The sequence below is a fragment of the Saccopteryx bilineata genome, chromosome 3 (assembly GCF_036850765.1).
Source record: "Saccopteryx bilineata isolate mSacBil1 chromosome 3, mSacBil1_pri_phased_curated, whole genome shotgun sequence".
Lineage (NCBI taxonomy): Eukaryota > Metazoa > Chordata > Mammalia > Chiroptera > Emballonuridae > Saccopteryx > Saccopteryx bilineata.
In genome coordinates this window covers 38967737-38993158 of record NC_089492.1, presented here as the reverse complement: position 1 = coordinate 38993158, position 25422 = coordinate 38967737, and the positions used below count along the sequence as shown (strand labels likewise).

The window sequence follows — 25422 nt, the reverse complement described above, 5'->3', positions numbered from 1 at the left end:
ACTTACCTACAACCAGTTGTCCTAGAAGTCGTGTTCACTCCAAATTCCTTCTATTTCTTAAACCTATTTTCCCCTCCCCACCCACAGACCTTGTCTTCTTATCACTGATTCTTGAAGCATCCTCCTACTAATATTCTGACCTGCATTTTTAGTTCCCTTCCACCTAATTGTCTCACTGTTGCTATAGCAAACTTTCTGAATAGAAAATCAGTTTATCAATTGGGATGATTTGGAATACAAAATAAAACATTAGGCCCAATTCAGAATGGCAGCAAGGGGTTTTTTTTCTTCAAAAGAACTCTAGAGTGGATAGTTGTACAATGCTTAATTTAGTCATCAACAATATCAAGGCCCTGGGTTCTTTACATCTTTCAACTTTACCATACTCGGCATGTTGACTTCTGTTTTAGACTTGTTCATGGTTTCACAATGGCTGCAGTGGTTCTAAGCAGCAAATTCTCATACACTGTGCAATAACAGAAAAAAGAATGTCCACAATGGCTATCTCTCTTTAAGACTGAAGAAATCTCTTCCAGACACCTCAAAGAAGATTTCTCCTTAGTCTCATAGTCCAAAATTGGGACACATGTCCTTGGCTAAATCAGGCAGTGCTAATGGAGTAGAATTACTAAGATTGGATTCTATTGGTCAAATTTTATCTTCTGGGATAATGGTAGGGTTCAACTTCATTGAAAAATGTATTCTCCTGCCTGACCAGGTGGTGGTGCAGTGGATAGAGCATTGGACTGGGACTCAGAGACCCAGGTTCGAAATCCTGAGGTCACCTGCTTGAGCATGGGCTCACCAGCTTGAGCACAGGGTTGCTGGCTTGAGTATGAGATCATAAACATGACCCCATGGTCGCTGGCATGAACCCAAAGGTCGCTGGCTTGAAGCCCAAGGTTGTAGGCTTGAGCAAGGGGTCACTCACTCTGCTATAGTCCTCTGGTCAAGGCACATATGAGAAAGCAGTCAATGAACAAGTAAGGTGCCACTTGATGTTTCTCATCTCTCTCCCTCCTGTCTGTCCCTATCTGTCCTTCTCTCTGTCACTGTCACAAAAAAGAAAGAAAGAAAGAAAAATGTAGCCACTTGATGTATGAGAAAAACTGGGATTCTTTAGGAAGAAGATGAGGATTTCTACTTCATAAGCATCTAAGAATAACTGCAATATCTAATCATCTCTCCTCCTTGTTTAAAATCCTGCCCTGGCCGGTTGGCTCAGCGGTAGAGCGTCGGCCTGGCGTGTGGGGGACCTGGGTTCGATTCCTGGCCAGGGCACATAGGAGAAGCGCCTATCTGCTTCTCCAACTCCCCCTCTTTACTCTCTGTCTCTCTCTTCCCCTCCCGCAGCCGAGGCTCCATTGGAGCAAAGATGGCCCGGGCACTGGGGATGGCTCCTTGGCCTCTGCCCCAGGTGCTAGAGTGGCTCTGGTCGCGGCAGAGCGACGCCCTGAAGGGGCAGAGCATCGCCCCCTGGTGGGCGTGCCAGGTGGATCCCGGTTGGGCGCATGCGGGAGTCTGTCTGTCTCTCCCTGTTTCCAGCTTCAGAAAAAAAATAAAAATAAAAAATATAAAATAAAAAAAATAAAATCCTTTAGTGTTTCCCCATTGTTTCCCAAGTGTCATGCTTTTACTTAGCATGGAATTCAAGCCTCTTCTTTTTTCACTCTCTGGCTAATGTGCATCCTCCTCTCTCATGGCTCCTCCATCTCTCATTCATACAAGTCCAATTAAAATTCCTGGCACATTGCCCTGTTATCACACTTCCTTGCTATTGGACCTACCTTATTCTGTCTTCTTCACCAGCTAATTTCTACTCATCCATGATTCAATTTCTTAATCTCCTCTCACAAATCTTCCTTGATGTCCAACAGTCTGGGTTGTGTCCCTTGAGTACGCCCATGATACCCTGTGCTCATCCCTCCTCATGGCCCTTAGTGTTTTCTTATAATTGTGATTGATTGTGAATCCCTCAGAATTCCCAGTGCCTGAGAAGAAGGGCCTGGCCCTTGACAAAATGTCCATGAGTCAAATGCTGAATAAGTAGGGTCTAGGTGTGTAGGAAGAGTAAGCTAATGTAAGAGATGTTTGTAAACAGTAATGCCTGTTTACTTTAGTAATAATTGTTTCATTGAGTTGCTTTCTTTTGTTACATATTGAATTGTTTTTAAAAATCACATTTTAACTTTTTTCATCTTTTCTCTAATAGTTTAGATTCCATATCGAAGTACCAAATATGCAGATTACTCAGATTTTTACATATTTTACCTCTTGCTTATTTTTGTCCCATACCTTATATGGCATTAAGCAGAACTAAATTAAAACTTTTATTTCTACATTTTTGAAGGTCTTTCTTCTAAAATGTTCCAAGATGGAAAGATCAGGACATAAGTAGGAATGATACAGAGTAAATAGAAGGTTCAGCCTCTGGATCCAGGACTCTGTTTTCAATCCAAAGATGGAATAGTGCACCCAGTAGTTCTATGTCCTCATTGTCACTGATTAAAAGATGCCTCTTTTATGGTGAAAACACTCTGTGCGGTGATATTTGGAGAGATTGATGCTGCGTGGTAGGCAGACTCAACCCAGCCTGAACATGAAAAGAGAACACTCAGTTTTTTCCTGTAGCCCTCATTTAAATAGGCAGACAGTTTTATTCAACTAACAAGCATGGCTTGAGTGCTTACTATAAACAAGGCACTCTAGACACTGAAAATAGGATATGAAAAAAAAAACATACCATGCCTCTACTCTTGTAGAATTCAAACTGTAATGCCGTAGGGGGAGAGGTCAGTGAGAGGAGACAGAATATAACAAATAAATCTAGAATGGAGAGGCCCTGGCAAATTTGCTCAGTTGGTTGGAGTATTGTCCCAAAACACCAAAGTTGTGGGTTCCATGTCAGGGCACATATAGGAAGCAACCCATTAGTTCACAACTAAGTAGAATGATAAGTTGATGCCTCGTTCTCTCTCCCCTCCTCCCCTCCCACCTTTTCTTTGTCTCTCTAAACAAAAAACAACAACAAAAAAAAATCCCCCCCAAAAAAACAAAAAAAAAAAAGAAGAAGAAAAAAGGAGAAAAATATATTAGCATGATAATGGCTATGCAGGGAATTATAACATTATAACGGGTGGCTGCCTCTTAATTCTTTACCTTAGATGAGTCACAGGTCTTGCTTTAATATTTCTGGATTGCTGTATGCTAGAGAGTTATGTATAATATCCACAGCTATGGGAAAATGCTCATCAGAATAGCTAATAATCTTTTTCTGCTTTTCTGCCTTACATTAGACTTGCTTCAGCTTGACAGAAGCCATTAGTTATCTTCACCAAACCACACCTGGTGAAAGCTCTTTAGTATGACTGCAGCCTTGAAGATAAGGGCATTGTTTTTACCATTGCATAGTTAGCCATGCTCTGCCTTATGAAATCTCTTCTATTGTTGCCTTACACTATGATTTAGAGCTCATACTCTCACTTAAATACTTGGTATTTTATCTCCTTAAACTGGATTGGGGACCAAGAGAGAACTTTATTCATGTTTATATGCCCACAGCACTCATTATTACCTGGTACTCAATAAGTACCCAATAAATGTTTGCTGATTATAAGTATTTATTTGAAGATAAACACAAGAAAAGTTAAGTAATGGTAAAAAGGAAGCTTTTGGTACAATGTCAAAATAAGTAATACATGTAGAATAACTACAGGAGCTCATAGAATAGACAAACTGGATATTCAAAGATATGTAGTATCAGAATAGAGGGATGTGGTAGAGAAGGGCATCCATAATGACAGAAATAATATGAACAAAGGCAGGTGTCCCCACTGGGGATAGTTAGGAGAATAACTTCACTGTGCCGAAGACTCAACTTGGAGAGCAATGGGTGGAAAAAACAGTTGACTTTCTCTGGGTCAGTTGAAGAACAACCATAAATTTCAGGTGAAAAACTATTGTAGTTGATGCAAAGTCACCAGTAATCTTTAGCAGAAAAATAACTTGATGAGAGTATTGTTTTTAGAATGGAGTCCATAAAGCTAATGCCAGGGCATACCCCAATCACACTCAAAGAGAAGGCTTCAAGTGAGAGGACCTGGAAAGAAAAGGGAGCTTAAGGAAGTAGCACAGGGTTGAAATAATTACTTTAGAAAATTAGAGGCTAACACTAAATTATTGCTTTATTTTCTGCACTATAAGGACTCAGAAAGCAGTATAACTTAATTTCTGTCTACTCTTTCCCATGCCTTCTAATAATGAAACCTAGAAGTTTCACTTCTCTAGCTACTCCAGTTAAGGTTTAAAGATTAGTTCTTCTAGGATTCCCCTCCTATGCATTTGGCTTTCCATCAGTTTCACTTACAGATTCTTTGACTCCTTATGTAATATTTCATTGAACTATATTATATATATATATTATAGAGGATACAAAAATAAAATATGGCCTCTTTTTCCAAGGAGCTCCCAATCTAAGGCTGTAATTTGGTTTACTTATTAATAATGAAAACAAGAGGAAAGACTTCATCATGAAAAACTAAAAGCTGCTTTTGAAATTTCTAAGAAAAAAGTCTAAAAATTGCTTAAAATCAGTTAGGATTTCAAAAGTTTCCTCCTGTCAGCCATATGAACTTTATCCAAACCAACATTAAGTAATTAGAGAATGTAAAATTCAATACAGCCTATTTTATATTAGATGATTGTAGAGTATGGTTTTAAAAATTATTACAGAAGATGTTAAACATAAACAAAAGTTAGAGAGAATAGTCTAATGAACTCTCATTTATTTAATCATCACTTAGATAGAGTAATTTATATTCATAGGAAGTCTTTTTTCATTCATATCCCACTAACTCCTCTATACCCAGATTATTTTAAAGTAAATGTCCAACATCATATCACTTCATTAGTAAATATTTTAATTTATATATCTAAAAGATAAGGACTCATTTTTTATAGTAACTATAATACTATTTCTCCTAAAAATATATTAAAAGAATTTCTTAATATCATATCCAATATATGGCCAGTTTCCAAATGTTTCCAACTGTTTCCAAGGATTTTTCCCCATTGATTTTTTTATTGCATTTTTATTTTGTTTTGTTTTGTCTTTTGAATGGATTGCTTTTATTCCTTGGGATCAATGTGGCCAGCTCATGTCTTCCTTTTTCTAAATTTTAATTTTCAATTACAGTTTAAATAAAATATTATTATAATAGTTTTAGGTGTACCCAACATGGTTAGACAATCATAAACTTTACAAGGTGATCCCCTCAATATTTCAAGTACCCACATGGCACCACTTAACATAATACCCTCTAGGCCCAAAAATGCTGACTCAAATGGTAAGATTTTATTGTGTTTTTTTTTATGGCTGAGTAATATTTCATTATGTACATATACCACAGCTTTTTTATCTCTTCATTTATTAATGAGCACTTGGGTTGCTTCCATATCATGGCTATTGTAAATAACATTGCAATGAACATAGGGGCACATACGTCCTTTCCAATTAGTGCTTTGGTTTTTTCAAATATATACCCAGAAGTGGAATTGCTGGGTCATAATGCAGTTCTAATTTTAATTTTTTGAGGAAACTCCATACTGTTTTCCATAGTGGTTTCACCAATCTGCATTCCTGCCAGCAGTGCTTAAGGGTTTCCTGTTCTCCACATCCTTGTCAACACTTGTTGTTTGTTGATTTATTGACAATAAACATTCTGAAAAATGTGAGGTGGCAACTCATAGTTTTAATTTGCATTTCTCTGGTGGTTAGTAATGTTGAGCATCTTTTCATGTGTTTATTGGCCATCTGTATGTCCTCTTCAGAGAAGTGTCTATTCAGGTCCTTTGAGCATTTTTAATTGGATTGCTTAGAGTATTTTTAGTATTGAATAGTGTGAATTTTTAGTAGATTTTGAATATTAACCCCCTTATTAAATATATCATTGGTGAACATGTTTTCCCATTAAATAGGCTGTCCTTTCCTTTTGTTGATGATATCCTTTGCTTTGCAAAAACTTTTTAGTTTAATGTAGTCTCATTTATTTATTTTGTTTTGTTTTGTTTTCCTTGCCTGAGGAGCTATGTCAGAAAAAAATACTGCTAAGAGAAATGTCTAAGATTTTACTAACTAAGTTTTCTTCTAATATTTTTATAGTGTTGAGTCTTAGAATTAAGTCTTGAATCTATTTTGAGTTTATTTTTGTATATGCTGTAAGAAGGTGGTTTAGTTTTATGTTTTTGTCATGTGTCTTTCCAAATTTCCCAACATTTATTGAATAAACTCTCTTTACCCAATTGCATGTCCTTGCCTCCTTTGTCATAGATTAATTGACAATTCAGACATGGTTTTATTCCTGGGCTCTGTATTCTGTTCCATTGACCTATGTGTCTTTTTTTACGTCATTAACATGCTGTTTTGGTTACTATACCATGTTATTTTGATTACTATTGCTTTGTAGTATATTTTGCTATAAGGGAGTGTGATTCTTTCAATTTTGTTCTTCATTCTCAAAATTATTGATTGCATTGAATCTATAAATTGCTTTGGGTCATACAAACATTTCAAAGATGTTAATTATTCCTAGCCATAAACATGGTATATGCATATATTTATTTGTATCTTTTTCAACTTCTTTCTTCAAAATACAAGTATTTTACCTACTTGGTTAAATTTATTCCTATGTTTTTTGTTTGTTTGGGGTTTTTTTGATGTAGTTGTAAATGGGATTGTTTTCTTAGTTTCTCTTTCTAATAGTTCATACTAGTGTATAAAAATGCAACCAATTTCTAAATATTTATTTTGTATTCTACTACTTTACTGAATTTACTATGTTGAATAAGAGTGAAAATGGACTTCCCTGTCTTGTTCCTAATCTTAAGAAAAATTCTTTTAGTTTACCCCATTGATGGTAGCTTCATTTTTCTGATATTATTATTAGGTTGAATTATGTTTCCTCTATTCTTAGTTTTCTGAATGTTATTATCAAAAATGGATACTAGATTTTACCAAATGCTTTTCTGCATCTATGGATAGAATCATAAGATTTTTATTCTTCATTTTGTTTTTGTAGTGTATCACATTAATTGATTTGCAGATATTGAACCAACCTGGCATCCAGAAATAAATTTCAATTGATCATGATATATGATCTTTTTAATGTATTGCTGAGTTCAGTTTGGTAATATTTTGTTAAGAGATTTTGCATCTATGTTCATCAAAGATATTGGTCTATAATTTTATTTTTGTGTCTTTATCTGAATTATCAAGATAATCTTGGTCTTATAAAATGAGCTTGAGAGTATTCCCTCCTCTTGAACGTTGTGGAAGAGTTTGAGAAGGATAGATGTGAGGTTTTTGAACGTTTGATAAAATTTGTCTGTGAAGCTATCTGGTCCCAGCCTTTTGTTTGTCAGATTTTTTTTATTACAGCTGTGATTTCATTGGTTGTTATCTGTCTGTTCAGATTTAGTCTATTATCTTTCTACTTCATTTAGTTTTGGAAGATTATATGTTTCTAGAAATTTATCCATTTTTTCCAGTTGTCCAATTTGTTAACATAGAATTATTCATAATATATTAATCATTTGTATTTCTGTGGTATCAGTTGTTTATTCTCCTCTGTTATGTCTAATTTTATTTATTTGGGTCCGTCCTCCTTCTTTTTTTCTTGATGAATCTTGTTAAAAGTTTATCAATCTAGTTTATATTTTCAAAGAACCAGCTCTTGGTTTTATTGATCTTTTGTATTGGTTTTTTAGACTTTCTTTTATTCCTGCTTTAATCTTTATTTTCTTCCTTCTACTCACTTTGGGCTTTGTTGTTATTTTTTTAGTTTTTGGATTTTTGCTTTTGTTTTAGTTGTAAGGCTACATGTTTATTTGAATGTTTTCTTGTTTCTTAAGATGGGCCTGTACTGCTATGAATTTTCCTCTTAGAACTGCTTTTGCTGTGTCTCATAGATTTTTGAGTTGTGTGTTTTTTATATTTTTATTTTTGGAATTGATTTCTACTTTAATACCATTGTGGTTGATATGATTTCAATCTTCTTAAATTTAGTGGGACTTGTTTTGTGGCCTGACAAATGATCTATCCTAGAAAATGTTCTACATGCACTAGGAAGAATGTACATTCTTCTACTTTGGGGTGAAATGCTCTAAAAATATCAATTAAATCCATCTGAACTAATGTGTCATTTAAGGCCACTGTTTCTTTGTTGATTCTCTGTTGGGAAGATCTTTCTATTAATAACAATGAGGTGTTAAAATTCCCTACTGTGACTGTTTTACTACCAATCTCTCCCTTATTGTCTCCAATATTAGTTTAAATATTTGGATGGTCCTATGTTGGGTGCATAAATATTTACAAGGGTTATATACAGGGTTAGGTCCTCTTATTTGATTGATTGTTTTCTCATTGTGTAATGTTTTTCTTTGTCTCTTACTATATAGTCTTTGTTTTAATGTCTATGTTTTTATTAATACATTAGCTTTTTATTTATTTTTATTTTTAATGAAATATCTTTTTCCACCCCTTTACTTTTATTCTGCATCTTTCAATATTAAATGTGTTTTTTATAGATCAGTTTTGGTTTTTTATTCATTCAGCTACCCTGTGTCTTTTGATGAGAGCATTTAAGCCATTTACATTAAAAGTGATTATTAATAGATATTATTTATTGCCATTTTATTATACATATTTATGTTTCTCTTTTTTCTTTCTTCTTTTTAAACAAGTCCCTTTAACTTTTCTTAAATACAAATTTGGTAATGATGAACTCTTTAGCTTTTCTCTTGGAGAAGTTCTTTATGTCTCCTTCTATTTTATTTTTTATTTATTTATTTATTTTTTTTATAATTTTATTTTTTTAATGGGGTGACATCAATAAATCAGGATACATATATTCAAAGATAACAAGTCCAGGTTATCTTGTCGTTCAATTATGTTGCATACCCACCACCCAAAGTCAGATTGTCCTCTGTCACCTTCTATCTTGTTTTCTTTGTGCCCCTCCCCACCCCCTATCCCTCTCCCATTTCCCCCTCCCCCCCATAACCACCACACTCTTGTCAATGTCTCTTAGTTTCAGTATTATGTCCCACCTACGTATGGAATAATACAGTTCCTGGTTTTTTCTGATTTACTTATTTCGCTTCGTATCATGTTATCAAGATCCCACCATTTTGCTGTAAATGTTCCGATGTCATCATTTCTTATGGCTGAGTAGTATTCCATAGTGTATATGTGCCACATCTTCTTTATCCAGTCATCTATTGATGGGCTTTTTGGTTGTTTCCATGTCCTGGCCACTGTGAACAATGCTGCAATAAACATGGGGCTGCATGTGTCTTTACGTATCAATGTTTCTGAGTTTTGGGGATATATACCCGGTAGAGGGATTGCTGGGTCATAAGGTAGTTCTATTTTCAGTTTTTTGAGGAACCACCATACTTTCTTCCATAATGGTTGTACTACTTTACATTCCCACCAACAGTGTATGAGGGTTCCTTTTTCTCCACAGCCTCTCCAACATTTGCTATTACCTGACTTGCTAATAACAGCTAATCGAACAGGTGTGAGGTGGTATCTCATTGCCGTTTTGATTTGCATTTCTCTAATAGCTAAAGAAGATGAGCATCTTTTCATATATCTGTTGGCCATTTGTATTTCTTCCTGGGAGAAGTGTCTATTCATATCCTCTTCCCATTTTTTTATTGGATTGTTTGTTTGTTTGTTGTTGAGTTTTATGAGTTCTTTGTATATTTTGGATATTAGGCCCTTATCTGAGCTGTTGTTTGAAAATATCATTTCCCATTTAGTTGGCTTTCTGTTTATTTTGTTATCAGTTTCTCTTGCTGAGCAAAAACTTCTTAGTCTGATGTAGTCCCATTCATTAATTTTTGCCTTCACTTCTCTTGCCATTGGAGTCAAATTCATAAAATGTTCTTTAAAACCCAGGTCCATGAGTTGAGTACCTATGTCTTCTTCTATGTACTTAATTGTTTCAGGTCTTATGTTTAGATCTTTGATCCATTTTGAGTTAATTTTTGTACAGGGAGAGAGACTGTAGTCCAGTTTCATTCTTTTGCATGTGGCTTTCCAGTTTTCCCAGCACCATTTATTGAAGAGGCTTTCTTTTCTCCATTGTGTGTTGTTGGCCCCTTTATCAAAAATTATTTGACTATATATATGTGGTTTTATTTCTGGACTTTCTATTCTGTTCCACTGGTCTGAGTGTCTATTTTTCTGCCAATACCATGCTGTTTTGATTGTCGTGGCCCTATAATAGAGTTTGAAGTCAGGTATTGTTATGCCCCCAGCTTCATTCTTTTTCTTTAGGATTGCTTTGGCTATTCAGGGTTTTTTATAGTTCCATATAAATCTGATGATTTTTTGCTCTATTTCTTTAAAAAACGTCATTGGAAGTTTGATGGGAATTGCATTAAATTTGTATATTGCTTTGGGTAATATAGCCATCTTGATTATATTTATTCTTCCTAGCCAAGAACAAGGTATATTCTTCTATCTCATTATATCTTTTTCGATTTCCTTAACAATGGTTTATAGTTTTCATTATATAAGTCCTTTACATTCTTTGTTATGTTTATTCCTAAGTATTTTATTTTTTTTGTTGCAATCGTGAAGGGGATTATTCTTTTGAGTTCCTTCTCAGTTGTTTCATTGTTGGCATATAGAAAGGCTATTGACTTCTGTATGTTAATTTTGTATCCTGCGACCTTACTGTATTGGCTTATTGTTTCTAGTAGTCTTTTTGTGGATTCTTTGGGGTTTTCGATGTATAGGATCATATCATCTGCAAAAAGTGATACCTTTACTTCTTCTTTTCTGATATGGATGCCTTTTATTTCTTTCTCTTGTCTGATTGCTGTGGCGAGAACCTCTAGTACCACATTAAATAAGAGTGGAGAGAGTGGACAACCCTGTCTTGTTCCTGATTTTAGGGGGAAAGCCTTCAGTTTAGTGCCATTTAATATGATGTTAGCTGATGGTTTATCATATATGGCCTTTATCATGTTGAGATATTTTCCTTCTATACCCATTTTGTTGAGAGTCTTAAACATAAAATTGTGTTGTATTTTATCGAAAGCCTTTTCTGCATCTATTGATAAGATCATGTGGTTTTTGTTCTTTGTTTTGTTGATATGGTGTATTACATTAACCGTTTTACGTATGTTGAACCATCCTTGAGATTCTGGGATGAATCCCACTTGATCATGATGTATTATTTTTTTAATATGTTGTTGTATTCGATTTGCTAGTATTTTGTTTAGTATTTTAGCATCTGTATTCATTAGAGATATTGGTCTGTAGTTTTCTTTTTTTGTGCCATCCTTGCCTGGTTTTGGGATGAGGGTTATGTTGGCCTCATAAAATGTGTTTGGAAGTATTGCTTCTTCTTCAATTTTTTGGAAGACTTTGAGTAGAATAGGAACCAAGTCTTCTTTGAATGTTTGATAAAATTCGCTGGTATAGCCGTCAGGGCCTGGACTTTTATTTTTGGGGAGGTTTTTAATGGTTTTTTCTATTTCTTCTCTACTGATAGGTCTGTTTAGGCTTTCTGCTTCTTCTTGACTCAGTCTAGGAAGGTTGTATTTTTCTAGGAATTTATCCATTTCTTCTAGGTTGTTGAATTTAGTGGCATAAAGTTTTTCATAGTATTCTACAATAATTCTTTGTATATCTACAGTGTCCGTGGTGATTTCTCCTCTTTCATTTTGGATTTTGTTTATATGAGTTCTTTCTCTTTTTTCCTTGGTAAGTCTTGCCAAGGGTTTGTCAATTTTGTTGATCTTTTCAAAGAACCAGCTCCTTGTTCTATTAATTTTTTCTATAGTTTTTCTGTTCTCTAATTCATTTATTTCTGCTCTGATTTTTATTATTTCCTTTCTTCGGCTGGTTTTGGGTTGTCTTTGTTCTTCTTTTTCTAGTTCCTTAAGGTGGGAAGTTAAGTGGTTCACTTGGGCTCTCTCTTGTTTGTTCATATATGCCTGAAGCGATATGAACTTCCCTCTTATCACTGCTTTTGCTGCATCCCATAGATTCTGATATGTCGTATTGTCATTTTCATTAGTCTGTATATATCTTTTGATCTCTGCACTTATTTCTTCTTTGACCCATTCATTTTTTAAAAGTATATTGTTTAGTTTCCACATTTTTGTGGGATTTTTTTCCTCTTTTTTGCAGTTGAATTCTAGTTTCAAGGCTTTATGATCAGAAAATATGCTTGGTACAACTTCAATTTTTCTGAATTTGCTGATGTTGTTTTTGTGGCCCAACATATGGTCAATTCTTGAGAATGATCCATGTACACTGGAGAAAAATGTATACTCAGTCACTTTGGGATGAAATGTCCTGTAGATGTCTATCATATCCAGGTGCTCTAGTGTTTTGTTTAAGGCCACTATGTCTTTGTTGATTCTCTGTTTGGATGACCGATCTAGAGCCGTCAGCGGTGTATTGAGGTCTCCAAGTATGATTGTATTTTTGTCAGTTTTTGTTTTAAGATCAATAAGTAGCTGTCTTATATATTTTGGTGCTCCTTGGTTTGGTGCATATATATTAAGAATTGTTATGTCTTCTTGATTCAGTGTCCCCTTAGCCATTATGAAATGGCCATTTTTGTCTCTAAGTACTTTTCCTGTCTTGTAGTCAGCATTATCCGATATGAGTATTGCTACACCTGCTTTTTTTTGGATGTTATTTGCTTGGAGTATTGTTTTCCAGCCTTTCACTTTGAATTTGTTTTTATCCTAGTTACTTAGATGAGTTTCCTGTAGGCAGCATACAGTTGGATTTTCTTTTTTAATCCATTCTGCTACTCTGTGCCTTTTTATTGGTGAGTTTAATTCGTTTACATTTAGTGTAATTATTGATACTTGTGAGTTCCCTATTGCCATTTTATATCTTGCTTTCTGTTAGTTTTGTGTCTTGTTTGATCCTTCTCTTTCGTTTTTCTATCTTTTGTTTTTATTTGGTTGTATTCCATACATCTTTCCTCTGTTGCTATCTTTTTTATCTCATGTGCTTCTGTGGTGGTTTTTTAAATGGTGGTTACCTTTGAGTAATGAAAAGAGTCCCTACCCTGTTCATTGTAGCGAACTATTTTGTGAGTACTTTTGCACTCCATCGTCCTTTGCTACTGTTAATCTCCATCTTCTCCCCCTCTTTCTTTTTGTTGTTGTCACAGTTTAAATTTGGTTTTATTGTGTTCTTCTTGGAGCTTTTACTTGTGGCTCTGTTTTTTTTTGTTCTTTGTATCTGATTGGAGAACCCCCTTTAGTAATTCCTGGAGTGGGGGTTTTCTGATGATAAATTCCCTCATCTTTCCTGTATCTGTGAATGTTTTTATTTCTCCTTCGTATTTGAAGGATAGCTTTGATGGGTATAGTATTCGTGGCTGAAAGTTCCTCTCTTTCAGGACTTTAAATATTGGGGTCCACTCTCTTCTAGCTTGTAGAGTTTCTGCTGAGAAATCTGATGATAATCTAATGGGCCTTCCTTTATATGTTGTATTCTTCTTTTCCCTGGCTGCCTTGAGAATTTTTTCTTTGCTGTTGGTTTGTGTCAATTTCATTATGATATGCCTTGGAGTAGGTTTGTTGGGGTTAAGAAAACTTGGAGTTCTGTTTGCTTCTTGAACTTGAGGCTTTAGTTCTTTCCACAGGCTTGGGAAGTTCTCATCTATTATTTGTTTGAGTATGTTCTCCATTCCATTTTCTCTCTCTTCTCCCTCTGATATACCTATTATTCTTATGTTATTCTTTTTGATGGAGTCAGATAATTCTTGTAGGGCTATCTCATTTTTTTTAATTTTTGAGTCTCTTTCTTCTTCTCTCTGTTGTGCCTCAAGTTGCTTGTCTTCTATTTCACTAATCCTCTCTTCTATCTGACCTGTTCTATTAGCTAAGCTTGTTACTTCGTTTTTCAGCTCGTGAATTGAGTTTTTCATCTCTGTTTGATTTGTTTTTATAGTTTCAATTTCCTTGGACATATATTCTTTGTGTTCATTGAGTTGTTTTCTGAGCTCCCTATATTGCCTTTCTGTGTTTTCTTGTATATCTCGGAGGATTTTTAGGATTTCTATCTTGAATTCTCTGTCATTTAGCTCCAAGGTTTCCAATATATTAAATTTTTTCTCCATAGATTTTTCCTCATCTAGCTGTGTTACCTCTCTTTCTTTTGTATCCATGATATTCGATTTTCTCTTCCTTAATGGCATCTGAGGGTGGTTTTGTTGATAGTATTAATGAGATTTAATAAAGAATAAAAAGTTAAAAAAAAAATAAATAAAAAATCGAAAAGAGTTGTTTTTTTTTAAAAAAATTAATAATTAAATAAAGAAAAATAAAATAAAATAAAAATTTTTAAAAAAAGGAAATTATTCCCCCCCTCCTTTTTTCCTCTCCTCTCCTCTCCCCTCTTTCTTGAGAAAATCTTGTGGTGGACTGTGAGTTATAACAAACAATGCCTGTGATGGAGGGCCTGAATTGGGGAAAAGTAATAAAGGGGCAAAAAAGAAAAAAAGAAAAAAAAAAAGGAAAAAAGAAAAAAAAAAGAGCGTATGGACCCACAAAAAGCAAATAAGGAAAAAATTTGGGTCAAGAATAAAATGATTTGCTTTTAGGTGTTGGTTGTCTAAGAGTTATGATGAGAGGAATAAGAGGAAAACGGAAAAATGGGGGGACAAATTAAAAACTTACTATTGTATTTAGTGGAACAAGAACTAGATAATATGGAGAGCCAGGGATGGGAGCACTGCTAGTGAGTTAAAAAGGTGAAGTAAAAACCCCCTAAAATGCCACAAACATAGGTTTGAGTCCCAGATAAGATAATTTGTTTGTTATTGAGGTTTAAATGAGAGGAGATGTAAAGGAGAAAGGAAGAAACTAATATAGAGGGAGAAAAGAAAGAGAGAGAGAGAAAAAAAAGAGGGAACCACTAAAAGAAGAAAAAAGAAAGGAGAGAGAGAGAGAGTTAAGGGTTTTGGAGTGCAACCCTCATAGAGAGAAAGGAAGAGAAGAGAAAAGATAATGGGAGATGTAACACTTATGGGTAGTGTAGTTCAAGGAGAGGAGAGAGTAAGACCGGCAGAGAGTTAATCAGCCAAATTGGAGGAGGAAAAAAAGTATCAAGAATGAAGATAAGAGAAACAAATGAACAAATATAATAAAATGTGATAGGTTATAAAGTCTGCAGATTATTCTTGATTTTGAGAGGTTATCTTCTTGCTTTTTCTTTTCTCTCCCTCTTCCTGGTCGGTGACTCTGTACCCCGGGTTCTGCCCCTTTGGCACGCTCAGGTAGAGGTTTGCAGTTGATAAGTCTCTATGGCAATGTCATGTATTGTGCTTTAGTCTCGTGAGAGTCAAGGCTCATTAGCATTTATAGGCTCCAACAGTGAGAGAGTCCGTGTTCCTGGAGCCTTTCTCCTAGTCTTTTCTTCCTCAATTAGTAGCCTGATAATCCAGCTATGGGGTTGCTGCTGCCTCTGCCTGGATAGTAAGAGGCTCAAAGAGCTGGCAACTCCCCACTCTATTTCCACTCAGCACAGGGCTCTGGGTAAGGCTCAGTCAGTCAGAGCTGCTAGCATAATCAGGCGGGCTTTCCGCCCACTCAAAGACCACTGGCTCTGCCACTCTGTCCGGTAACACAAGCGGGCGCCCACTTCTGGGGGGCGCTTGGAGGAAACTCTCACTCACTGTCTGCGACCAGGATATCCAGCCAGCAGTCTCACGCTCTGAGTGAAACCCCCAACCGCAGGGAAAAGTTGCAGCGTTGGAATTGAGTCTCGCTCCATCCCCGTGCGCGGCTTTTGCAAGGCGCTGGGGCGGCTCAAGATTCCGCTTTGGCCCACACAAAGGCCCCTGACTCTGCCCCTCTCTGCGATAACACGGGCACGCACTGCGGAGGCACTCGGAGGAATCGCTCACTCCTTATCTGCGTGCGCACACCAGGATATGAGGCCGGCCGCGGTTCCCTCTGAGTGAAACCCTCACCAGCACGGAAAATCTCCACCGTTGGAAGTAGTTCTCACTCCCTCCCGTGCGTGGCTTTCCTAGGGCGCTGGGGCTGCCCAGAGACTCTGTCCTCGGCTCACAGAAAGGCCTCTGACCCTGCCTCTCCGTGGGGCAACACGGGCACCCACTCTCGGGGCCTAGGAAGAAATTCTCGCCCACTAACTGCGCACCGACCAGGAGACTGGGTAAAATGGCCGCTCCGCTTGTCTTTCTTTGTTTGGGTTTGGCGCGAGTGTTAGCTTGTATTGCCCGGGTAGCCACAGGATCAGATTTTCCTCGGCTTGGATCTGTGTGCCACAGCCTGGTTCGGCCGTTTATGCCGCGGCAGCCTGGATCTATTCACCCCCTTTGCCCGCCCCAGTTTCTATATTCACAGTTACCAGAGAAAGCCGCCCTGTTTAGGTTAGTGAGGAAGGCGGAGCATTTCTTACTCCCTTTTTCCTTCGGGGTTTGGTTATATATTTAGCCAATTTTTCACTCAATCATACCTTTGGGTGTATTGCGAAGCATCTGGTAGCTCCAAGTATAGGTTTTTCTGTTTCTGGTTGAAGATCTTGTTGAGTTTTGGGGGAGATTTATCGGTATCGCTTCCTACCCCGCCATTACTCTGACGTCATCTCCCTCCTTCTATTTTAAATGATAGTTTTGCAAGGTAGAATAATTTTGGTTGTAGGTTTTTACTTTTAATCACTTTGAATATTTTATGCCAATTCTTGTGGCCTGAAGTGTTTCTGTTGAGAAATCATCTAACAATCTTATGGGAGCTGCTTTGTAGGTGACTCTTTTCTCTTGCTGCTTTTATGATTCTTTTTTTTTACTTTAACATTTGTGTCTTTAATTATGATGTGTATTGATATGGTCGTTTTGGAATCATGTTGTTCTGGACTCCGCATTTCCTGGACTTTTGTGTCTTTTTTCTCTATTGGGATAGGAATGTTTTTGTCCTTATTTCTTCAGAAAGTTTCCCAAACCCTTGCTCTTTTTGCTCCTTCTAATACTCATATTGTGTAGATTTGTTATGCTTGATGTTGTTCCAGAGGTCCCTTAAGCTATCCTTATATTTTTTAATTTGTTTTTTTTTCTCCTACACTTATTTGGTATTTTCTTCTATCTTGTCTTCCAAATCATTGATTTGATCTTCTTTACACAGTCTGCTTTTGATTCTTTCCAGTGTATTTTTTATTTCAGATATTGTAGTTGTCATTTTTTATGTTTTCTATGCCCCTTTTATGCTTAGTATCTCTTTGTTTAAGTTCTCAGTGAGTTTATTTCTTCTTTATTTTTATTCCTTAGGCATCCTCATAGCTATTGTTTTGAACTCTGTATCTGGTAGATTGCTTGCCTTCATTATATGTTTCCTTGTCTCTTCATTTTTTCTTCCCTGTTTATATATTTCTGTGTATTAGGTAGATCTACTATGTCTACCAACATTTGTAGAATGGCCTGATGCAGTAGGTGTCCCATGGAGATCGGTGCACAGTCTCTCTCATCACCTGACCTGGATGCTCCTAGTTTCCCTTGTGTAGCTTATGTGAGCCCTCCTGTTATAGTTGAGTTTTAATTGCTGTTGGCCTCTCTGTGGGTGGGGTTGACTGTGAGGATTAATCATAATCACAGTGTTTGAGCTGCTTTTCAGGGGCTAACCCCACAAAATGTAATTCACCACAGTAGGGTCTGGTGCCTTCTGACACCATTTTTTGGTTGTGCTACTTATAAAACTAATTGTGTCATGCTCTAATGTGGTCTAAAACCAGTCATAGGGTTGTTAGCTCTGATGCCTCTTAAAAGGAACTCCAGAACAGGTCAATATCAGGGACTGCCTATGACTGCCCTGGACTACATGTTAGGAATTACAAAGTAATCCAAGGTTAGTTGCTGTTTGTGCTAGATCTCGATGCACATGGGAGAGGAATAGTTTTGTATCAAGGCTATCTGCCACCATACTGGGCCTCAGTCAAATCAGCAAAGGCACCTTGATGGCTGCTGCCACTTCTAGCTACCTGATAGGCATAGCCACTGAAAAATCCTCAAGTGATATGCAAGTTGCATGAATCAGGTTCTCAGTGAGTCACCAGGCAAAGGCAAATGTGTACTGGTTAATACAGATTCAGATTTATCACCAATAGTGGGTCTGAGGCAGGCCACTAAGCAAAAGTCTCTCTGTATTCCAAGGCAAGCCATCACCCACATGGAGCCTATGGACCTTTGGTGGTGGAACAGGGTCTCAGGGAGTGGTCTGTGTAGATCTACTAGAGTTTGTCAGGCTAAAACAGATTAAGAATTGGCAATGTGGAGGGAGGACTCATCATAGGAATAATGATACCTGTTAGGTATGTAGAAAGATGTCTCTTCCCCGATAGCCCCTCAACTCAGCTTCACACTGTATCTCTCTAACATCATCCCCCACTAAGCTTTCCCAGAATTTCTGGAGGGTTTAAGAAAGAGCAACATGGGCCCAGGCTAGTCACTGCCAGCAAATTCCACAGTCCTTTTTAATCTTGGCAGGGCATAGCCTCAGGTAGCCAGCTGGGTAAGTCTTGTATAGCTCTCCAGGCTAATGTTATATGGGTAGAACTGCTCAGCTCATGAAAGATGATGTCTGTGGGCAATGTGGGAAGTGGACTCAACACAGGAACATTGGCAGTTGTCCCTCCAGCCCTCTCCCCAAAGCCACATAGTTTATGTTTTCTCTGGTTTCCTCTAAGCCAGTGGTCCCCTACCGTTTTTGGGCCAAGGACCGGTTTAATGTCAGAAAATATTTTCACATACCGGCCTTTAAGGTGGGATGGATAAATGTATCATGTGACCGAGACAAGCGTCAAGAGTGAGTCTTAGACAGATGTAACAGAGGGAATCTGGTCATTTTTTAAAAATAAAACATCGTTCAGATTTAAATATAAATAAAACAGAAATAATGTAAGTTATTTATTTTTTCTCTGCGGACCGGTACCAAATGGCCCACAGACTGGTACCGGTCCGTAGTCAGGGAGTTGGGGACCACTGCTCTAAGCTGCTGTGCCTTCAGTGGGACCAATAGTGAGTGTGTATATTTGGGATTTTGTGTCATGGCCATTTAAAGAGAGCACCTGAGTTTCTGGAAGTCTCTCATTTCACCAGGATGGATGGAATACCCACTTCTGTCCATAGCCAGATGTTTTGTAGGCTCCTCTTTCTGGCATTGGTGGTCTGGGCTTGCTAGCCTGGCATGGGGTTGAAACCCGTCTCTCTTCATGAACAACTGAGATAGCCCTCTGGATTCTTAACTGCCATACATAGGTGTGCGGGCAGCTCTTTTCATATGTCTGCCCCTCCTATCAGTCTTGTGGCTTCTTCTGTAAATCCATTTATATAAAACTTCTTTTCAGCTTTTCTTCAGATAGTTATCTAGTTTGATTGTTTTATAATTTATATAGTTGTAATTTTGAAGTGGTGCTGTGAGAAGGTGAGTGTAATTTCCACCTACTCTGCCATCTTGGATCCTCCATCCCCCTCACCTGCATTTTTTTTTCTTTAAATCAGGAGTCCAGTAAGGTTCAAACAATGCAATTGTTTGATATTTATTAAGTATCTTTTAATTTATAGATTCTCCCTTCACCTTTCTTCTTTCTTGACACTTATTTGTTACAAAGAAACAAATAAATTTTCCTGTGGAATTTCCTACACTCTAGATTTAGGTCATTCAATTTTCATGATGTTATTTAATGTGTTCCCACTTTCTCTTATATTTTCTGTGTTGGAGAAGCTGTGGAGATAAAGGAACTCTCATTTCTCCTGTGTGCCATGACTGGGGATCAAACCCAGGACTTCCATACACCAAGCTGACACTCTATCCACAGAACCACTGGCCAGGGTTCAGTTAAACATTTCTATAGCATTTGAGTTGCTTAAAACAAATCATTTTCCACCACCATATACTTGTCCCTCTTTACTTCCTTCTCCTCACCCCTCCCCCTCAAACTCCTCCCCAAGGTAACCAATTCACTTTTATCTATGTCCATGAGTCTCAATTTTATATCCTACCTATGTGTGAAATTATATAGTTCTTAGCTTTTTCTGATTTACTGATTTCACTCAGTACAATGTTCTCAAGGTCCATCCATGTTGTTGTAAATGGCAATATGTCATCATTTCTTATGGCTGAGTAGTATCCCATTGCATATATGTACCATTTCTTCTTTATCCAATCCTCTGTCGAGGGACACTTTGGTTGTTTCTATATTTTGGCCACTGTAAATAATACTGCGATGAACATGGGAATGCATATGTCTTTACATATCAATATTTTTGAGTTTTGGGGGTGAATACTCAGTAGAAGGATTACTAGGTCATATGGTAATTCTATTCTTAATTTCTTGAGGAACCACCATACTTTCTTTCAAAATGGTTGGACTAATTTGCATTTGTACCAACTGTGAATGAGGGTTCCTTTTTCTCCACAGCTTCTTCAACATTTGTTATTATCTGTCTTGTTGATAATAGCCAGTCTAACAGGTCTGTGGTAGTATCTCATTATTTTGCTTTGCATTTCTCTAATAGTAAGGGTGAGCATCCTTTTATATATCTGCTAGATTTTTGTGTGTCTTCTTGGGAGAAGTGTCTGTTCAGCTCTTCTCATTTTTTTAAATTAGATTGTTTGTTGCTGAGCTTTATATATATCTATATAGATATATAGATATATACATATATATATATAGAAAGATAGATATATTTTAGATATTAACCCCTTATCAGAGCTGTTGTTTGTAACTATCATCTCCCATTTGGTTGGCTGATATTTTGTTTTATTGTTGGTTTCTTTAGCTATGCAGAAGCTTTTTACTTTGACATAGTCCCATTCATTCATTTATTATTGCCTGTACTTCCCTTGCCTTTGGGATCAAATTCATAAGTTGGTTTCTACAGCCAAGGTCTATAAGTTTAGTATCTATGTTTTCTTCACTGTAGTCATTATTTCAGATGTTATATTTAAGTCTTTGATTCATTTTTAATTAATTTTTGTGAGGGGAACAAACTGAGGTCAAGTTTCATTCTTTTGCATGTGGCTTTCCAATTTCCCAGCACCATTTATTGAAGAGGCTTTCTTTTTTTTAAGGTGTATTTTTAACACCTTTGTTGAAGATTATTTGTCCATATGTATATGGTTTTATTTCTCTGGATTCTGTTCCATCTGTCAGTTTTTCTGCTAATACTATGCTGTTTTGATTATCATGGCTCTGTACTATAATTTGAAGTCAGGCAGTGTAGTACCTCTGGCTTCATTCTTTTTTTTCAGGATTGCTTTGGCTATTCAGGGTTTTTTATGATTCCATACAAACCTGGTGAGTTTTTGTTCTATTTCTTTTAAAAAATAACATTAGGATTTGCATTTAATGGGCATTGCATTAAATTTGTATATCACTTTGGGTGATATAACCATTTTAACGATGTTGATTCTTCCAATCCATGAACATGGAATATTTTTCCATTTCATTGTCCTTTTTAATTTATTTCAATAATACTCCTTATTTTTCAGTATATAGGTCCTTCATATCTTTTATTAAATTTAGTCCTACGTACTTTTGTTGTTGTTGCAATTTTAAAAGAATTTTTTTTTAGTTCATTTTCCAAAGTTTCATCTTTAGTGTATAGGAAAGCAATAGATTTTTGTGTATTGATTTTGTATCCTGCAACTTTACTCTATTGGTTTACTGTCTCTAAGTTCAGTAGAGCCTTTGGCATTTTCTATATACAGGATCATGTCATCTGCAAAAAGTTATACCTTTATTTCTTTTTTCCCCAATATGGATGCCTTTTAGTTCTTTCTCTTGCCTGATTGCTCTAACTGAATCTTCTAGAACTATGTTGAATAAATATGGAGTTGGCAGCCTTGTATTCTTGTTCCTGATTTTAAAGGAAATGCCATTGTTTTTTCACTATATAGTATAATATTAGCTGATTATTTGTCATATATGGCCTTTATTATGTTGAGGTCTTTCCTTCTATAGCCATTTTATTGAGTGTTGTAAACTGAAAGGGATGTTGTATCTTCTTGAATATTTTTTCTTCATCTATTGATAGAATTATATGAATTTTGTACTTTGTTTTGTTGATATGATATATTACGTTGATCAATTTACATTTGCTGAACCATCCTTGTGCTTCTGGAAGGAATCCCACTTGATCATAAGCTATTATTTTTTAATGTATTATTGTATTTGATTTTCTAGTATATTGTTGAATTTTTGCATCTGTGTTTATTAGAGATATTAGTCTGTAGTTTTTATTTTTTTGTTGTTGTTTTTTCCATGTTTTGGTATTAGGGTTATTTTGGCATCATAGAATATATTCTTTCAAATTAGTGTTTTGGGTTTCTTTGGATAAAACTGAAGTGAAATTGCTTGGTCATTAAGCAGCTCCATTTTTAGTTTTTTGAGGAATTTCTATAGTGTTTTCTATAGTGGCTGCACCAATCAGCATTCCCACTAACAGGGCACAAGAGTTCCCTTTTCTCCACATTCATACCAATGCTTGTTACTGTGGATTTATTAATGATATCCATTTTGACAGATGTGAGATGATATTTCATTGTGCTTTTAATTTGCATTTCTCTGACAATTAGTGACTTTGAACATATTTTGATATGTCCATTGGCCTACTTGGAAATATGTCCATTCAGCATCTGCCCATTTTTTAATTGGATGGTTTATTTCCCTGTTTTTTGGTGTTCAGTAGTATGAGTTCTTTGTACATTTTGGATATTAACCCCTTATCAGATGTATCATTAGCAGATACATTCTCCTATTAGGAGGTTGCCCTTTTATTTTGTTGATGATATTCCTTGCGTGCAAAAAATTTTTTAGTTTGATGTAGTCCCATTTGTTTATTTTTGTTGTAATTTCCCTTGTCTGAGAAAATATATCAAATATATATATATATATATATATATATATTTCTAAGGGAAATGTCAGAGATTTTACTGCTTATGGTTTCTTCTAGAAGTTTTATGGTTTGAGTCTTAATTGAAGTTCTTAATCCATTTTGACGTTGTTCCTGTATATGCTATAAAAAAGTAGTTTAGTTTCATTTTTTTGCATGTATCTAATTTTTCTAGTACTATTTATTGAATAGACCATTTTTACCTCATTGTATGTTCTTGCCTCCTTTTTTCAGATTTTAATTGACCACATAGGAATGGGTTTATTTCTGAACTCTTTATTTTTGAAGTATTTATTCTTATTAATACTCATATTATCCCATCTTTGGTTAGTGATTGCCTATTTAAGTTGGTCTTTGAGTCCTTTCAACATGACCGTTGTAGTCCTTGATACTATCTTAGCTTTATGATGTACAAAAAGAAATGTTTCAGATCATCTTGTACATTTCCTACTCTAGATGTGAAATCAACTATTTCTCCAAAAAAGCCCAGCTTCTTCTCATGGAATAAAAAGGCCATAGTCTGAACATTTAGTACCCTCATTCTTATTGGTTTTTTCACTGTTTCTAGGTCTTTTCAGTGGATATAACTAGGAAATTGTATTTGTTTTTCTCTATAGAAGAAATATATCATGAATTGAATAATATTTCCAATTCAGGTTTAGAACAACAAGGTTTTACTTTACCCCACTGGTGTTATTATATCTGTTCCTCATTTTTCCCTGGCTAAAAATCCTACTTCTTAGTACAACAATATAACCACTCATTTGTTGTATATACACACAATATAATAGACATACAATGTTGTAATAATAATACCAACACAATTATCAAGAGCATGATTATTTAAAAGTTTGTTTATTGCATATTTTTTGTTTTTAGTATGTATATTTCACTAGAGATATACAAATTTCTGTTAACCTCTACTGCAAGTTACTATGAATGTGATATCATTTTCACCTTTTATATTTTGGTTTTAAATCCTGAAACTACTGATTTTTAAAATGTTTAAATGCTTACTTATGACTTTTCTTTATATAATAGGAAAGAAATTGCAAATAGGAATAATTTAGGATCTTATTAAAATAAGTACATCCTCTGTATTCATTCTTTTATTTATATTTTTATTTTTTATGGTGATGGCTGAATTAGTCTAGGTGAGAGAAGAGTCTTATATAGAGATAGGGCATGACCTTCATCAATACCCCAAACTATCCATTAATGGAAGGTTTAAACCTAGGTGAAAATATGTACTGGACATATCTTTACAAAACCCACATATTTTTGCAGAAATAGTTCATTAATTATTGTTGATGTTATATTGAAATAATGAGGACATCCATAGATATCACTTTAATATCTTTGTCAGTGCTACAAAGTGCAGTACAGAAGTAGAGCCACTGTCTAGAGGGGTCAGTGATTGATTTCACATTCACTATTCCTGACAGATTTTATATGAGATACTCTGATAATGTAGTCATTTGGCATGTTAGTTTCAATCACCCCACAATAAGATTTAATTTTTCATTTTATGTTAGTATAGGGCCAAAGGACATATAAACCCAAGATACATGTTTAGTTTATAGTTGTGGTTCACACCCTTGACTGAACTTTAAAATCACCTGGGGAGCTTTTAAAAGTATCAACACTTGGGCCCCACTCCCAAATATTCAGGTTTTATTGGTCTGGTTGCAGGGCCACAACAGTTGCACAAGTGCAGGGAGCACCACTTACTGAGAAATTATTCATCCCCTGGGTGCCCCCACCTCCTGGAGCACAAGTCCATTGTATTCTATGTGAATGACACCTACTATACTCGTGTAAACTTGTATAGGCTTAGAGAGAGGGCTTGAGCACACCTGTTTCCAGAAGCTCCACAGGTGACTCCAATATGCAGCTAGAATTGAGAACCACTTTGAGATACAAGCATACTTTGAAGATATTGCAAGTTTGACCCCAGACCACTGCAATAAAGTGAGTATCACAATAAAGTGAGCTGTAATCTTTTTTGCTGGTGGAGGGTCTTGCCATCAACTTTTTTAAAAATTAAAAAAAAAAAGCAACATCTGTGAAATACAGTAAAGAGAAGCACAATGAAACTGAGTTATGCTTGTATAAATTGGAGCATGGATTTAGAAGCCATGGAAAAATGGATTCAAACTTTCATTCTGGCCTGGCGTGCGGGGGACCCGGGTTCGATTCCCAGCCAGGGCACATAGGAGAAGCGCCCATTTGCTTCTCCATCCCCCCTCCTTCCTCTCTCTCTCTTCCCCTCCCGCAGCCAGGGCTCCATTGGAGCAAGGATGGCCCAGGCACTGGGGATGGCTCCTTGGCCTCTGCCCCAGGCGCTAGAGTGGCTCTGGTCGCGGCAGAGCGACGTCCCGGGGGGGGCAGAGCATCGCCCCCTGGTGGGCAGAGCGTCGCCCCTGGTGGGCGTGCCGGGTGGATCCCGGTCGGGCGCATGCGGGAG

The 25422-nt window shown here is 36.3% G+C and overlaps 1 protein-coding gene across 1 annotated transcript in view; it reads left to right on the top strand.

Annotated features, from left to right (window-relative positions):
* The window catches only part of CPQ (carboxypeptidase Q), a 597449-nt gene that overhangs the window by 485750 nt on the left and 86277 nt on the right, over positions 1-25422 (top strand). The window lies entirely within an intron of this gene.